A 9,354-nucleotide genomic window follows, 5' to 3' on the forward strand; every position below is an offset into this window, starting at 1 on the left:
AAAAAAATATTTTATTCAGGTTTTTTTTTTTTTTCTCTCTACAGAGAGGAAGGGAGAGGGATTGAGAGTTAGATATTTCATGAGAGAGAAACATGGATTAGCTGCCTCCTGCACACGCCTTTCTCGCGATGTGCAGCAACCAAGGTGCATGCCCTTGACTGGAATCAAACCAAGACCCTTCAGTCTGCAGGCGGATGCTCTATCCACTGAGCCAAACCAGTTAGGGCAGGAGAGTGTTTTTTGCAGGCCATGTAGCCATTGCTAACAAGGAGCCATCAGACAAAACAGTTCTTCAAAGTAGCTTCACACAATGGCTGTGCCAAGCAGCCCTTGCTAATACAGTAGCAAACAGGAGCCATACCAAGCAGCCACGCACCGGCTGGTTAGTAACACGTTTATACTAACTTAGACACAAAGGCTTCCTGCCAAATAGTGACATCAGTATTTGGGTTAGAGTAAGGTACTCCTGCCCAGTGTGTTCAGTGCAATCTCTGTGTCCTTGCTTAGATTGGCCTTGAACATCCTGATTAGGGTTCTCCTGCTCAGATTGGCCTTGAACATCCAGCTACTCTGATTAGGCTCCCACAGGCACTATCTCAGTCATGACCCAGGTTTAAGTGTTCTCAAAACTGACTGATCAGAAGGAGGAAAAAGTGTCATGAATGTGACATAACTGTTATCTCAGGAATAACACTTAATTCACAGAAAACATAACTACAACCCTAGAGGAGTTGCATGGGAACCACAGGCTCAGATATTTCAGCCAAGAAAGCTGCTGGTGCCAAGAAGACCTCAGAGGAGAAACGAAGTCAAATTAAACTGTTTGTGATGTGAAAGCTATTTCAAACACTGTTTTTAAAGGTTGTCTAGTGCTGACATGAATGTTTGTTTTTATTCCTGTATTTGAGGATTGCAGCTTAACTGCTATGCCACAAAACGGTTTTTCATATAAGAGTTGTCTCTGAGACAGAACTGGCATCCACCTTCTACAGTGTCCGAATTTGACTGGCTGTCAGTTACTGTTCGTAGAAATGTTCTGGAAGTAAGGGGTGAGGGCTGTTTCCACCCACAGCTCATCCACTTCTTTGTAGTAATAAGCTGAACTGTAGTAGATTATGTTCTTTCAAAGCTAGAACTGTTAAGTTTGCAAACAAGCATGACTGTTCCATTGCCAGTTATTTATTCATGCCTTGGTCTTTTGGGTTTGCACCAGAATTTGCAATTGCTTGCCATTATGTGTTTAGGTGGATTGAGGCTCAAAATTAATGATGACATTTAATAGTTTCTTAAAGCATCAAGTGGTTCAACTTTTGATGAATTAAAAATGATATGTAGTTTTTGTTTCATTTCAATATGCCAGTGATCTGTTAGGTGTGCTTTTTAAATGTTGTCCTAGCATTTGAACAGAAATGCCCTTAAATGTTGAGAGCCATTTACTATAAAGTAAAACTTGTCTAAATCCTTCAATGTGAAATGTGGAGAAATTAGTGAGTAGTAGTAGGAAATGTAGGATCAATATTGTCGGACATAAGTGCTTATCTCTCAGCCCAGTGATTTCCTACAGTTGATTTTGTCAGCAACTAACATGTAGCTGTAATGTTAATTATGTGCTGATAGTGTAAGGTAACTATGAAATGGTAACTAATTACCTGAAAGAATCAGATCTGGAATGCCCTTTGATGTTATGATTACTTGTACACCTACAATGTGATAGGATTGTATGACACTCATCTAAGGATTAATGGCTCTTCTGTATACTTCTGATAATTTTCTTCTCGTTTTGATTCCAAAAGCTGGCCAGAATGTGTTTGAGTTCATACAGAAATACTGTTGATATCTAAAATCCATGTTGAACTTCTCTGAAGAAAGGGCAACAATGATTGCAGCTGTGGATTTGCAGGAATTTGTTCCTTTCGGTCGAGACCACTGCAAACACCACCCTATGCTTTGAACCTTCAGCTTCAGCAGCTGCAGCCAGCCTCTGAGCTGTGGTCGTCTGATGGTGCTGCTGGCTTGGTGGGATCCCTGCAGGAGGTTACACTCCACGAAAAACAGAAGGTTTTATTAAGATTCTCAGTTTGCTTTTGAAATGTAGAGAGATTCAATCTATTTGTAATTTAAGGCTACCCAGATGCAACTGAGAAATGAGTATGATGCTACTTCTAGGGTATAGGTTAAGATTTGCTAATTTTTATCAAAGCTAAAAATAATGACCTTAATTGTATTATAGTGTCATGGCTGTTTAGACATATAACTCAGGGATTTATAATGAGAGTCGCTATGATTATGGTCCATTTATTTTTTTTTTCCCAATTCAATCCGAACCTTAAACTTTTATTTTTTTTTTATTTTTCGCTAAAAGTATTACAAAGGGTATTACATAAGTGTCCTTTTTTCCCCCCCGCCCTTGACAAGCCCCTGCCCTCCCTTACCCCCCAGTGTCTTATGTCCATTAGTTGTGGTTATATGGATGCATACAAGTCCTTCGGTTGATCTCTTACTCCCCTCCCTCCTGTCCCCCAACCCTCCCTGGCCTTCCCACTGCAGTCCGACAATCAGTTTGAGGCAGCTCTGCCACTGTATTTATTATTGTTCAAAAGTTTGTAATGGTCTTAATTATCCATGAAAGAGTGAGATCATGTGGTATTTTTCCTTCATTGACTGGCTTGTTTCACTTAGCATAATGCTCTCCAGTTCCATCCATGCTGTTGCAAATGGTAAGAGTTCCTTCTTTTTAACAGCAGCATAGTATTCCATCGTGTAGATGTACCACAGTTTTCTAATCCATTCATCTACTGATGGGCACTTAGGCTGTTTCCAGATCTTAGCTATGGTGAATTGTGCTGCTATGAACATCTGGGTGCATATATCCTTTCTGATTGGTGTTTCTGGTTTCTTGGGATATATTCCTAGAAGTGGGATCACAGGGTCAAATGGGAGTTCCATTTCCAATTTTTTGAGGAACCTCCATACTGCCTTCCATAGTGGCTGCACCAGTCTGCATTCCCACCAGCAGTGCACAAGTGTTCCTTTTTCTCCACATCCTCTCCAGCACTTGTTGTTTGTTGATTTGTTGATGATGGCCATTCTGACAGGTGTGAGATGGTACCTCATTGTTGTTTTGATTTGCATCTCTCGGATGATTAGTGACTTTGAGCATGTTTTCATATGTCTCTTGGCTTTCTGAATGTCCTCTTTTGAAAGGTGTCTATTTAGATCCTTTGCCCATTTTTTGATTGGATTGTTTATCTTCTTTTTGTTAAGTTGTATGAGTTCCCTATAAATTTTGGAGATTAAGCCCTTATCAGATATGACGTTGGCAAATATGTTTTCCCACGAGGTGGGTTTTCTTGTTGTTTTGTTGATGGTTTCTTTTGCTGTGCAGAAGCTTTTTATTTTGATGTTGTCCCATTTGTTCAGTTTCTCTTTAGTTTCAACTGCCCTAGGAGCTGTATCAGTGAAGAAATTGTTTTGGCATATGTCTGAGATTTTGTTGCCTTTGTATTCTTCTAGAATTTTTATGGTTTCCTGTCGTACATTTAAGTCCTTTATCCATTTTGAGTTTATTCTTGTGTATGGTGTAAGTTGGTGGTCTAGTTTCATTTTCTTGCATCTATCTGTCCAATTTTCCCAACACCATTTATTGAAGAGACTATCTTGGCTCCATTGTATGTTCATGCCTCCTTTGTCAAATATTAATTGAGCATATTGGTTCGGGCTAATTTCTGGACTCTCTATTCTATTCCACTGATCTATATGTCTGTTCTTGTGCCAGTACCAGGCAGTTTTGAGAACAGTGGCTTTGTAATACAGCTTGATATCTGGCATTGAGATCCCACCTACTTTGTTCTTTCTCAGGATCGTTGCAGCTATTCGGGGTCTTTTTTTATTCCAGATGAATTTTTGGAGAGTTCGTTCTAGATCTTTGAAGAAGGCCATTGGTATTTTAATGGGAAGTGCGTTGAATTTATAGATTGCTTTGGGTAGTATGGACATTTTAATGATGTTGATTCTACCAATCCAAGAACATGGTATGTTCTTCCATCTGTTTATGTCTTCCTCTATCTCTTTTTTCAGCGTCCTGTAGTTTTCTGAGTAGAGGTCTTTAACCTCTTTAGTTAAGTTTATTCCTAGGTATCTTAATTTTTTTGGTGCGATGGTAAATGGGATTGTTTTTATAATCTCTCTTTCTGAAAGTTCACTATTGGTGTATAGAAATGCCTCAGATTTCTTGGGGTTAATTTTGTATCCTGCTACATTGCCAAATTCATGTATTAAGTCTAGTAGCTTTTTGATGGAGTCTCTAGGGTTTTGTATGTATAATATCATGTCATCTGCAAATAAGGACAGTTTTACTTCCTCTTTTCCAGTTTGGATGCCTTTTATTTCTTCTTCTTGCCTAATTGCAATGGCTAATACTTCCAGTACTATGTTGAACAGGAGTGGTGAGAGTGGGCATCCCTGTCTTGTTCCTGTTCTTAGGGGAAATGGTGTTAGTTTTTGTCCATTGAGTATGATGTTGGCTGTGGGCCTGTCATATATGGCTTTTATTATGTTGAGGTATGATCCTTCTATTCCCACCTTTCTGAGAGTTTTTATCAAAAATGGGTGTTGGATTTTGTCGAATGCTTTTTCTGCATCAATTGATATGACCATGTGGTTTTTTTTTCTTTCAATTTGTTTATGTGATGTATCACATTTATTGATTTACGGATGTTGTACCATCCTTGCATCTATGGGATAAATCCTACTTGGTCATGGTGTATGATCCTTCTGATGTACTGCTGGATCCGATTTGCTAAGATTTTGTTGAGGATTTTGGCATCTATGTTCATGAGGGATATTGGCCTGTAATTCTCTTTCATTGTGATGTCTTTACCTGGTTTTGGTATTAGGGTGATGCTGGCTTCATAGAATGAGCTTGGAAGTGTTCCTTCCTCTTGAATTTTTGTAGTAGTCTGAGGAGGGTAGGTTTTAGTTCTTCCTTGAATGTTTGGTAAAACTCCCCTGTGAAGCCGTCTGGCCCTGGGCTTTTGTTTGTTGGAAGCTTTCTGATGACTGCTTCAATTTCTTCCATAGTTATTGGCCTATTGAGGTTTTTAGATTCTTCCTGATTGAGTTTTGGAATGTTGTATTTTTCTAGGAATTTGTCCATTTCCTCCAGGTTGTCTAGTTTGTTGGAGTAGAGTTGCCCGTAGTATTGTTTAGCAATCATTTGTATTTCTGTGGGGTCTGTTGTTATTTCGCCTCTATCATTTCTGATTTGGTTTATTTGGGACCTCTATCTTTGCTTCTTGGTGAGCCTGGCTAGGGGTTTGTCAATCTTGTTTATCCTTTCAAAGAACCAGCTCTTGGTTTCATTGATTTTCTGTATTGTTTTTTTGGTCTCTATTTCATTGATTTCTGCTCTAATCTTTATTATCTCCTTCCTTCTGCTCACTCTGGGGTTTTCTTGTTGCTCTCTTTCTAATTCTTTGAGTTGTAGAGTTAGATGATTAACTACCATTTTTTCTTGTTTTTTGAGATAGGCCTGTAGAGCTATAAACCTCCCTCTCAGGACTGCTTTCATTGTGTCCCAGAGGTTTTGGATTGTTGTGTTTTCATTGTCATTAGTGTCCAGGATGTTTTTAATTTCTTCTTTGATGTCATTGGTAACCCAATCAATGTTTAATAACATGCTATTCAGCTTCCAAGTGTTTGAGTATTTTGGGTTGTTTTTATTGTAGTTTATTTCTAACATTATGCCATCGTGGTCTGAGAAGATGCTTTTTATGATTTCAATCTTCTTGAATTTGTGGAGACTTTGCTTGTGACCCAATATGTGGTCTATTTTTGAATGTGTCCCATGAGCACCTGAGAGGAATGTATATTCCGCAGCTGTGGAGTGAAGTGTTCTGAAGATGTCAATTAAGTCCATCTGATCTAGTGAGTCATTTAGGATTGCTGTTTCTTTGCTGATTGTTTGTCTACCGGATTTATCCAGTGATGTCAGTGGTGTATTAAAGTCCCCTACTATGATTGTATTTGTTGTCGATCTCTCCCCTGATATCTTCCAGAAGTTTTCTTATGTATTGTGGGTGCCTCCTGCATTTGGGCATATATGTTTTACCAGGATTATATCTTCCTTGTTGTAATGGATCCCTTTAGTATTATGAAGTGGCCTTCCTTATCTCTGGTTATAGGCCTTCACTTTGAGATGTATTTTGTCAGATATAAGTATTGCTACCCCAGCTTTCTTTTCCTTTCCATTTGCGTGAAAGATATTTTTCCATCCCTTCACTTTCAGTCTATGTGAGTCCCTTCTAATGAGGTGTGTCTCTTGTAGACAGCAGATGTATGGGTCATGTTTTTTTTATCCATTCAGCCACTCGATGTCTTTTGGTTGGAGCATTTAGTCCATTTACATTTAAAGTTATTATTGAAAGGTACTTGTTTGTAGCCATTTCTTTTTGTGTGTGTGTGTGGCTGTTTTCTTTCTGAGCTTGATATTTCTTCTTTTTACACCAGTCCCTTTAGCATTTCTTGCATGGCTGGCTTGGTGGTGATAAACTCCCTTAGCCCTTTTTTGTCTGTGAAGCTTCTTATTTCCCCTTCAATTTTGAATGATGGCCTTGCTCATAGAGTATTCTTATATTCAGTCCTTTGCTTTGCATCACTTTGTAGATTTCCGTCCATTCTTTTCTGGCCTGATGTGTTTCTGTTGAGAAATCATTTGATAATCTAATGGGAGATCCCTTGTATGTAACTTTCCGTCTCTCTCTTGCAGCCTGTAAGATTCTCTCTTTATCCTGAACATTTGCCATGGTAATTATGATGTGTCTTGGTGTGGGTCTTTTCGGGTTCACCTTGTTTGGGACTCTCTGGGCTTGTGTGACTTTTTTCTTCCCCACCTCAGGGAAGTTTTCTGATATTATTTCTTCAAATAGGTTTTCTAATCCATGTTCATCTTTCTGTTGTTCTGGCACCCCTATTATTCGTATGTTGTTTCGTTTCATGTTGTCCCACAGCTCCCTTAGGCTCTCCTCCTGTCTTTTAATTTTTTTCTCCATTTGCAGTACAGTTTGAGTGTGTTTTGCTTCCTTGTCTTCTAATTCACTAATTCGGTCCTTCGCTTCTCCCAGTCTACTGTTGATACTTTCAATGGTGTTTTTTATTGCAGCTATGTCGCTCTTCATTTCCTCTTGGGACTTACTTAAGTTATTGATTTTTTCATCTGTTTCTTCTAGCTTCTTGCATAAGTAGTTGAGTTTTTCATCTGTTTCTTCTTGTTTCTTGAACATCCGGTGCATGTACTCTAGGAACCTTATTCTGAATTCTTTTTCCGTCATGTTGCATATCTCTGTCTCACTTAGCTGCTTTTCTGGCGAGTCCTCCTTTTCTTTCCTTTGGGGGTTTCTTTGTCTACCCATGTTTGATCTCACTGACATGACTAGTTGTTGAGTCGTTCAGTGGCTGGACCCTGGGTGGCAGTGGCTGCTCCCTGGGGGCAGTGGCTCCTCGGGCTGTGGTTGCTCCTTGGGCGGTTGTGGTAGCAGCGGCTCCTCTGTTGATAGCAGAGCCTCTGGTGGGTGCTGTTCACAGCTGTGGTGGCTCTTCTGGCTGGTGGAGGGAGGCTTCACAGACAGCGACTGTTCCCCAGGCAGAGCGTGTGGTGATCAGGAGGCCGCTGTTGCTTGAATCGCGGCCAGTCAGACTCTACGGATTGGGGGGGTCTCTCAATGGTTTTGGGGAACCCGGACGAGCCCCCAAATGTTATGCCCAGATTTCAGGATCCCCAAGAAACCACATCAGGGAGCCAGCCAGTCCGATGCAAAAGCATAAGAGTCTTTATTCGAGCTAGCTCGGCTCCCCCACCTTGCCGACGCAGCGACAGGAAGCAGAGAGCGATTATGGTCCATTTAAATCTCTTTTTCTTCACTTAGTATATGGGACCAGATATCATGTTATTTGATGGTTAGATAGTAGAGTTAGCAATGGTCCCTGCTGCCAAAAACTTCCATGTTTCTAGAGGAGAAAAGAAATGCCACATAAGTAGATACAGTACTAGATTTTAAATAGGGGAATGAGAAGTAAGTGCATGTTAAACAGTCAGTCTTTCTCATCTTAATTCCATTTCTGTATCCCTTTTGGGATACCAAAATTTCCAGCAGCAGAAGTCTGTAGTTAGGAATCCAAACCTTTCTCTGCCCTGTTCATTTTGATGGTTGGCACAAGGGCAGGAAGGTGAATGTATATGCAGTTGTGAATCAGGGTAATCTGCATGGTGGGTAAGCTCCCCCAGTGTCCCATGTGCACTTCACTGCCCCCTCTGCTTCACCCCCCATATGCTTAATGCGTCTTTAGTCTCCCAAGAATGTTGGCTTAATTTTTGGATATATAGGTAAGGTCTAATTTTTGTTTATTTATATTTTTGGCAGCATAAAATGGTAATGTAATAATAAAATACTTAATATAGAGTATTCTTGAGGTAAATTCTCATTTTTGAAATCCTGTAAGATATAGTATGATACATACACCCACACCCCCTCCTCTATTAATCAGTGGCACCAAACCTAAGAGTTGGGCTTGGATTGAGTCTTACTCCACAGACAGAGAGTAGGAGACTTGTATCTGGATTGCTGTTCAATTTTAATTAATAAATCTTGCTCCATAATGTTGCAGAAGAAATAAAACTGCTTAAACATGTCTTACGTATGTAAATTTTTAAGGAAAGCTGGCAGCTAAGGAGAGGCGGAAGTGAAATTGGAGATGTGGATTATGACAAGGAACTCAATGTGGCTGGAAATATGGTGATATGGAGCAAAGGAAGTACAAGCCAGGCCTTTACAAGGCCTTTACAGTTAATAGTCCTGTTCAAAAGGTGAGTTGATTTGAATTTTAGTATTTGATTGATTATTGAGTAATTTTTTAAAAACAAAGCTTTTATTTTAAAATTTAACAGAAATAATAAAAACAAAATATAATGATCCCAGTAGCTAGATATATGTTTTAACATGTAGTGAAGATAATGGTAGGGAAATAAACATTTCATTTATTTTCTGTATCATTTTTTTACATTGTTCTTTGTCAATTTAATGGTAATGTTTAAACACTTGAGTAATTCAATTAGTTATTGCCAAAAAAATTTATAAGACTTAATTGTAAGGGTATAAGGATATATTAGCACATGATTATATTTGGTTGCAAGAGTTGGAATAAATAAAAATCAGGTTCATAGTAAAAATACTCAGAGAGTAAGGGAAAGAAAAAAAAACTATTACAATCACTGTTTTTAAAGGTTGTCTAGTGCTGACATGAATGTTTGTTTGTATTCCTGTATGAGAGGACTGCAGCTTAACTGCTATCCACAAAAAC

At 39.2% G+C, this 9,354-nt stretch overlaps 1 long non-coding RNA gene across 1 annotated transcript in view; it reads left to right on the plus strand.

The window, feature by feature from the left end:
- The first annotated feature begins 1,847 nt into the window (after positions 1–1,847).
- Positions 1,848–9,354, plus strand: part of LOC111824659 — an 11,786-nt gene continuing 4,279 nt past the window's right edge. Inside the window, exons 1-2 of the long non-coding RNA XR_002827754.1 lie at positions 1,848–2,058; positions 8,709–8,860. This is a non-coding gene — a long non-coding RNA (uncharacterized LOC111824659). The remainder of the gene's footprint in view (positions 2,059–8,708; positions 8,861–9,354) is intronic.

The sequence above is a fragment of the Myotis lucifugus genome, unplaced genomic scaffold, assembly GCF_000147115.1.
Source record: "Myotis lucifugus unplaced genomic scaffold, Myoluc2.0 scaffold_3732, whole genome shotgun sequence".
NCBI classification, from domain to species: domain Eukaryota; kingdom Metazoa; phylum Chordata; class Mammalia; order Chiroptera; family Vespertilionidae; genus Myotis; species Myotis lucifugus.